Below are 8265 nucleotides of genomic sequence, written 5' to 3'. Positions count from 1 at the left end.
GCTACTACCATACTGTGTTGAAATGAGCTACTTTCCTTCTAGACCTCTTCAAACCATTAATCTCTCAGAGGCAAAAGCTATAATTCATTTATCTCCATATCCACAAAGCTTAGCATAGTGCCTGGAATATAGTAGGCACTTTACACATCCTTATTGGAATAAAACTATGATTAAATTAATTTTTAACTATCTTTTGGCTTAAGGTAAATTAGACCTCAGATTTGTCAGGAGCTCAGCTGAGCTGAGAGAGAGCTGAACTGCCAGATATCAGCATAACAGGTTAAAACAACAAGCCAAAAATGAAAGAAGGAAACCTCTAGTTACCGTGATGGTGTAAGGAAGACTTTAAAGCCAGGGAAAATGCCAACTCCCCTGGAAAGTTTTAAAGAGTGAAATAATTCATTTTTCTTCTTTACTTAAGGATCCCGGCTTGGCTTGGTGGCTCACGCCTGTAATTCCAGCACTATGGGAGCCCAAGGCAGGTGGATCACTTGAGGTCAGGAGTTTGAGACCAGCCTGACCAACATGGTGAAACCTGTCTCTACTAAAAACACAAAAATTAGGCCAGGCACTGTAGCTCATGCCTGTAATCCCAGCGCTTTGAGAGGCCGAGGCGGGTGGATCACTTGAGGTGAGGAGTTCGAGACCAGCCTGGCCAACAAGGTGAAACCCCTTTTCTACTAAAAATACAAAATTAGCCCGGTGTGGTGGTGCCTGCCTGTAACCCCAGCTACTCAGGAGGCTGAGGCAGGAGAATCGCTTCAACCCGGAAGGAAGATGTTGCAGCAAGTCAAGATTATTGCACTGCGCGCCAGCCTGGGTGACAGACGGAGGGAAACTATCTCAAAAAAAAAAAAAAAAAAAAAAAAATTAGCTAGGCATGGTGGTGTTCGCCTCTAATCCCAGCTATTCGGAGGCTGAGGCACAAGAATCTCTTGAACCCAGGAGGCAGAGGTTGCAGTGAGCCCAGATCATGCCACTGCACTCCAGCCTGGGTGACAGAGCAAGACTCTGTCAAAAAAAAAAAAAAGGAAAGTTGAGGTAGGTTGATCGCTTGAGGTCAGGAGTTTGAGACCAGCCTGGCCAACACAGTGAGCCCATCTCTACTAAAAATACAAAAATTAGCTGGGCGTGGTAGCGTGTGCCTGTAATCCCAGCTACTCAGGAGGCTGAAGCAGGAGAATCGCTTGAACCCGGGAGGCAGAAGTTGCAGTGAGCCGAGATTGCGCCACTGCACTCCAGCCTGGGTGACAAAGCAAGACCCCGTCTCAAAAACAACAACAACAACAACAACAAAAACAAACAAACAAACAAAAAACTTGTGGGGGATCCCCCTGACTGGTGTATATTGTGTGACTGGTGTATATTGAGTGGATTGTGAGTGGGGAAGGCAGGGTCTCACTCTGTTGCCCAGGCTGGAGTAGAGTAACAGCTCACTGCAGCCTTGAACTCCTGGGCTCAAGCGATCCTCCAGCCTCATCCTCCCAAGTAGCTGGGACTGCAGGCACACACCAACATGCCCAACTTAGGATACTCTAATGATAGTCCAGATGAGACCATTTGTGGCTTAGCCTTGTATGGTAGCAGTGGGGAGTGAGAAGTAATCAGACTGGGCATGTTTTGAAGGCAATCCAACAGGACTGACAGTTGAGACATGAAAATGCAAGATGTCAAGGCCAGCTCTAAAGTGTTTGGCTTGAGCAACTGGATGAAAGGAGCTACCATTTACAAACATGAGGAAGGCTGAGGGAGAAGCATTTTGAAGCGGGGAAGGAATCAAAAGAGGTGAATAGTGGTACTTGACAGTGAAAAGGAAGAATGAATGGGTCAAATAAGGAAAGGGACTGAGTTCCAGATTCATGGATTTGGCCTATTTCTTTTAAAGCTGTGAAAGGTCATAGAGAAGAATTATACATTGAAGCCTGTGATTTAGGAAGATCTATCTAACTAATGGAGGATGAAATAAAATGACCCTGGAATAAAAGCTTTTTTCTCATTTTAGGCATCTAGCTGACTTGTTGGAGTCTAGGCATGAGATGACATGTACCTAATATGGTAGCAATGAGTATTTGCGAATCCAAAATAGAGAATTGGCAGAAGTTTATGACTGATTAGAACTGGGGTAGAAGGAAATAGGAAAAGTCAAATAAAACTCTAAGATCTTGCAGCATGTAAGTGAAAGAATGTGAGACTTTTGATGGAATCTAAAAGTTATGAGGTGGGACTCTTGAGCTGGTGAGTACCATGTTCTCATTCACCTAGGTACCCTGGTCACATGGTAGGAAGCCAATGTGTTTATTAAATATTTTTTAATGAATAAATGAATTAGGTGATGATGAAACATATGCATGGAAATGTTTCACAGATAGAAACTAATGCTAGAGTGGGAATGATATCAAGACTCAATACAGATTTAGAAATAATATATACACAGGGAATAGTTGAGGTCATTAAAATAGATGAAATCTCTGAGGAAAATGGAGGACAGAATGATGAGGGTGGAAATGAGGTCTCCCATCTGCAGAAGGCACAAAGCAATAAAAGATCAATGGAAATATGTGAAAGAAAACAAGAGTTGGCATCAAAAAGGTTAAGAAAAGAGGATGTTTGAAAATAGGGACTGTCACCTGAGCCAAGTGCTGTAGAGGCGAAAGATAACCCAGATTTAATTTTTTTAGACTATCAATATTAGTAGAAGTGGGAATTTTGTGAAATGTCTGGAGAATTGCAGCTGGGCATGGTGGCTCACGCCTGTAATCCCAGCACCTTGAGAGGCCAAGGTGGGCAGATCACTTGAGGTCGGGAGTTCAAGACCAGCCTGGTTAACATGGTAAAACCCTGTCTCTACTAAAAATACAAAAATTAGCTGAGTGTGGTGGTGCCTGCCTGTAATCCCAGCTACTGAGGAGGCTGAGGCAGGAGAATCACTTGAACCTGGGAGGTGCAGGCACAGTGAGCCAAGATCACGCCACTGCACTGCAGCCTGGGTGACAAGCTGTCTCAAAAAAAGAAGAAAAGAAGAGAGAAGAGATCGGGGAGCGGGGTTGAGAGGGGTGGGGGAAGGAGAGGGGAGGCGGGCGGAGGAGAGGGGAGGCGGGGGAGGAGATGGGAGGAGAGGAGAGGGGAGGGGAGCAGGGGGAGGAGAGGGGAGGCGGGGGGAGGAGAGGACGAGTGGGGGGAGGGGAGGGAAGGGGAGGGGAGGGAAAGGGAGGCGAGGGGGCAAAGAAAAGAAAAGAGGAAAGGAGGAAGGGAGGAAGGGAGGGAGGGATGGAGGAAGGAAGGAAGGAGGGGAGAAATTTCTGGAGAATTGAAGGGAAGACTTCATATCAGACCAGAGGAGACTCCTGCTTGTCCTGAGACCTTTGTGAATCCTTAAAATCATCAATTCAATTTTAGCAAATAATTCCTCTTATAAAATAAATGCCCACGGTAAGCCCCACCTCACCTTGGGTCTCCCGGCCCGAGGTCGTAGCTGGAGCGGCAGGGATGGAACAGTCAGGGCTGTCTCAGTGGCTTTGTCTCCGACGGTGGGGGGAGGATGCGGGGGATGAGACCTCTGTACCGCGCGGTGGGTGGAGGAGGGGTCGGCGGTCGGCTCCGCCTAGTAGCACGTAGCCGCCGTTACGCGGGCCGCCATTTCCTGTCGGATCCGGGCTACTGCAGCTGGGCTGTGAGTTGTTGGTGCGCCCCAGAACGTTTCAGTTCTGCTCTGCAAGGGTCTATAATAACTGATTGGTGTGCCCATTTAATAAAAGAATATGGAAACTGAACAGCCAGAAGAAACCTTCCCTAACACTGAAACCAATGGTGAATTTGGTAAACGCCCTGTAGAAGATATGGAAGAGGTACAAGCATTTAAAAGATCTAGAAACATTGATGAGATGGTTGAATTACGCGTTCTGCTTCAGAGCAAGAATGCTGGGGCAGTGATTGGAAAAGGAGGCGAGAATATTAAGGCTCTCCGTACAGACTACAGTGCCAGTGTTTCAGTCCCAGACAGCAGTGGCCCCAAGCACATACTGAGTATCAGTGCTGATACTGAAACAATTGGAGAAATTCTGAAGAAAATCATCCCTACTTTGGAAGAGGGCCTGCAGTTGCCATCACCCACTGCAACCAGCCAGCTCCCGCTCGAATCTGATGCTGTGGAATGCTTAAATTACCAACACTATAAAGGAAGTGACTTTGCGAGTTGAGGCTGTTGGTTTATCAGAGTCTAGCAGGAGGAATTATTGGGGTCAAAGGTGCTAAAATCAAAGAACTTCGAGAAAACACTCAAACCACCATCAAGCTTTTCCAGGAATGCTGTCCTTATTCCACTGACAGAGTTGTTCTTATTGGAGGAAAATCCTATAGGGTTGTAGAGTGCATAAAGATATCCTTGATCTTATATCTGAGTCTCCCATCAAAGGACGTGCACAGCCTTATGATCCCAATTTTTACGATGAAACCTATGATTATGGTGATTTGCAGTGATGTTTGATGACCGCCGTGGACGCCCATTGGGATTTCCCATGCCGGGAAGAGGGGGTTTTGACAGAATGCTTCCTGGTCTGGGTGGGCGTCTCATGCCTCCATCTAGAAGAGAATGATGATATGAGCCCTCATGGAGGACCACCTCCCCCTCCTCCTGGGCGAGCCGGCCGGGGTGGTAGCAGAGCTCGGAATTTTCTTCTTCCTCCACCACCACTACCTAGAGGGGGAGACCTCATGGCCTATGACAGAACAGGGAGACCTGGAGACCGTTACCTCGGCATGGTTGGTTTTCAGTGCTGATGAAACTTGGGACTCTGCAATAGATACATGGAGCCCATCGGAATGGCAGATGGCTTATGAACCACAGGGTGGCTCCGGATATGAGTATTCGTATGCAGGGGGTCGTGGCTCATATGGTGATCTTGGTGGACCTATTATTACTACACAAGTAATTATTCCCAAAGATTTGGCTGGATCTATTATTGGCAAAGGTGGTCGGCGGATTAAACAAATCCGTCTTGAGTTGGGAGCTTCAATCAAAATTGATGAGCCTTTAGAAGGATCCGAAGATCGGATCATTACCGTTACAGGAACACAGGACCAGATACAGAATGCACAGTATTTGCTGCAGAACAGTGTGAAGCAGTATGCAGATGCTGAAGGATTCTCATGCAAGATATTTTTTTCTTTTTTATAGTATGAAGCAGTATTCTGGAAAGTTTTTCTAAGACTAGTGAAGAACTGAAGGAGTCCTGCATCTTTTTTTTTTTTTAATCTGCTTCTGTTTAAAAAGCCAACATTCCTCTGCCTCATAGGTGTTCTGCATTTGAGGTATAGTGAAATCTTTGCTGTTCACCAGATGTAATGTTTTAGCTCCTTACGAACAGGGTTGTGGGGGGAAGGGTGTGCAAAAACTAACATTGAAATTTTGAAACAGCAGCACAGTGAGTGGATTTTATTTTTTGTTATTGTTGGTGGTTTAAAAAAATTCCCCCCATGTAATTGTGAACACCTTGCTTTGTGGTCACTGTAACATTTGGGGGGTGGGACAGGGAGGAAAAGTAACAATAGTCCACATGCCCCTGGCATCTGTTCAGAGCAGTGTGTAGAATGTAATACTCTTTCGTAAGAAAAGTTTTATGATTTTAAAAATAAATTTAGTGAACCTATTTTTGGTGGTCATTTTTTTTAAGACAGTTATTTTGAAATAGTGGCTGAATTTCCCAACTCACCCCCAAACTAAGTTCGATTTTCAGCTCCTCTTTTGGACATATAAGTGCATCTCTTGTTGGACATAGGGAAAATAACTTGGCAAACTTAGTTCTGGTGATTTCTTGATGGTTTGGAAGTCTTGCTGGGAAGAAATTCCATCATACATTTTCATGCTTATAATAAGCTGGGTATTTTTTGTTTTTGCAAATGCTTGCCCCTACTTTTCAACAATTTTCTATGTTAGTAGTTGTAAAGAACTAAGGTGGGGAGCAGTACTACAAGTTGAGTAATGGTATGAGTATATTATAATATATATACACCAATCAGAATTCTGATTGGCAGCAAGTTTTATTAATCAGAATAACACTTGGTTATGCAAGTGACTAATGCTGAAAAAATTGATTATTTTTATTAGATAATTTCTCACCTATAGACTTAAACTGCCAACTTTAGTGTTTTATTAGTTAAACTTTGTAAAATATATATATACTTGTTTTTCCATTGTACGCAAATTGAAAGAAAAAGATGTACTATTTTTCTGTTGTATGTTGGATTATGTAGGAAATGTTTGTGTACAGTTTTAAAAAAAAATGAAAAAAGTACAATAAAATAAATGCCCACAAAGAGAATTACAAAGTCATGTTGTGAGGCTAGGATTGTTGGGCACTGGCTGACCCCATCCCGCTTGATTTGTACTTTGTGCCTGAGGGAAACTCCTAATGGCTACATGTCATGGATACTTGTGTTTTCTCTTCCATAATTTAAATTACGATTTTTGAATCCACAAATGGCAGAGGTCTTCTGAATACCAAGGGAAAGCACTCTGGATTCTCATAATTAAGATGTAGCATGGGTTGGATAAGGGCTTTGGCCACATGCCCAACAAATCTAATTAAATTAATAATTCCTTAACTTTAATTAGATTTCCAGGCCTAGCTATAGAGATTCTGATGCAGTAGAAGCCAGGTGTCTACATATTTAATAAGGCTCTCAGGTGATTCTGATGCTAGTGGTCGTTAGAACCATTATATGTGAAACAATTAGCACTCATTGCTGGTGTCTACTATTTAAATAAAAACAATTCCTTGAGAGGATAGTGTCTAAATCTTTGTGTTCTTGCTCTAATTTAGACGTTATTCCAATGACCGTTTTTTACTGTGTCCTACAGCATCCTCTTTTATACAAGAGAACTGAATTGTCTTCACTTAGCTCCAAATCAGAGTGAGGATTTGGAGTGAGGGACACAGGGTGGCCCAGGCCAAGGAGAAATGCCCAAGCATGAGCTCAAGGACACACCACGTGAGCCCAGGGTCTGGGTCTCTCACACATGGTCACATGGCCACCTACTTCTTCATAGAGATGAAGATGCCCTGAGGCTGAACCCAGGCATGGAGGCCCAGAAGGACCAGTGCAGGTTCTCTTTCACTGTCGGGACAGTGTCTCGCAGACCTTTTTAACTTAGGTTTCTCATCTAAACCACAGAATGCCAAAAATTATTCGAGTGACTATTTTCTTAATTTCTCTGTTAGTTATATACTAATATAACTTGTTTTATATGTTAATTATATTATGTAGTACATAACCAGTTATATTAGTATATAACTAACTCCCTTCCAGATACATAAGAGAGAAGTTAACTCATTACATATAAAGGATACCTTTGGGCCTGGCTCACGCCTGTGATCCCAGCACTTTGGGAGGCCAAGGTGGGCAGATCACCTGAGGTCAGGATTTCAAGATCAGCCTGGTTAACATGGCAAAACCTTGTCTCTAGTGAAAATACAAAAATTAGCCGGGCATGGTGGTGCACGTTTGTAGTCCCAGCTACTTGGGAGGCTGAGGCAGGAGAATCGCCTGAACCCAGGGGGCAGAGGTTGCAATGAGCCGAGATAGTGCTGCTGTACTCCAGCCTCAGCAACAGAGCAAGACTCCATCTCAGAAAAAAAAAAAAAATTAAATTAAATTTAAAAATAGAGGATACTTTTGGGCTTTAGAACTCAATTTTCTCAATAAATCCTGTTAAGAAAGTCTAGAAGGTGTCCAAGATACAACCCTACTCACTCCCCTTGAACAGATTTCTGGCTTAGTCCATTTTGTGCTGCTATAACAGAATACTGAGACTGAGTAGTTTATAAAGAAAAAAATATATATTTCTCATAGTTCTGAAGCCCTCATGACCTAAACACCTTCCATTAGGCCTCACCTCCCAACAGTGTTACTTTAGGGATTATGATTCAACATGAATTTGAGAGGGAAGAAAAACATCTAGACCATAGTGCTATGGTTTGAATGTGTCACCTAAAGTTTATGTTTGAAAACTTAATCCCCAATGTGACAATGTTGAGGGTAAGACCTTTAACAAGTGATTAGATCATAGGGGCTCTGCCTTCATGAAGAAACTAATGTCGTTATCATGCGAGTGGCTTCTTTATAAAAGGATGAATTTGGTCTCCTTCTCTTTCTCTCTCTCTCTTCCTTTCTTCCATGAAATGACTCAGCAAGAAGGCCCTTGCCAGATACCAGCTTTTTGATCTTGGACTTCCCAGCCTCGAGTACTGTGTGAAATACATTTGTTTA

General features: G+C 43.4%; 1 pseudogene across 1 annotated transcript; it reads left to right on the top strand.

Moving 5' to 3' along the window:
* Positions 1-3633: 3633 nt before the first annotated feature.
* Positions 3634-5618, top strand: LOC101012400 (annotated as a pseudogene). The gene has a single exon (XR_161896.5). The product of XR_161896.5 is annotated as a heterogeneous nuclear ribonucleoprotein K pseudogene (transcript).
* Positions 5619-8265: the final 2647 nt, after the last annotated feature.

The sequence above is a fragment of the Papio anubis genome, chromosome 9, assembly GCF_008728515.1.
Source record: "Papio anubis isolate 15944 chromosome 9, Panubis1.0, whole genome shotgun sequence".
NCBI classification, from domain to species: Eukaryota; Metazoa; Chordata; class Mammalia; order Primates; family Cercopithecidae; genus Papio; species Papio anubis.
This window is presented reverse-complemented; position numbering and strand designations above follow the sequence as displayed.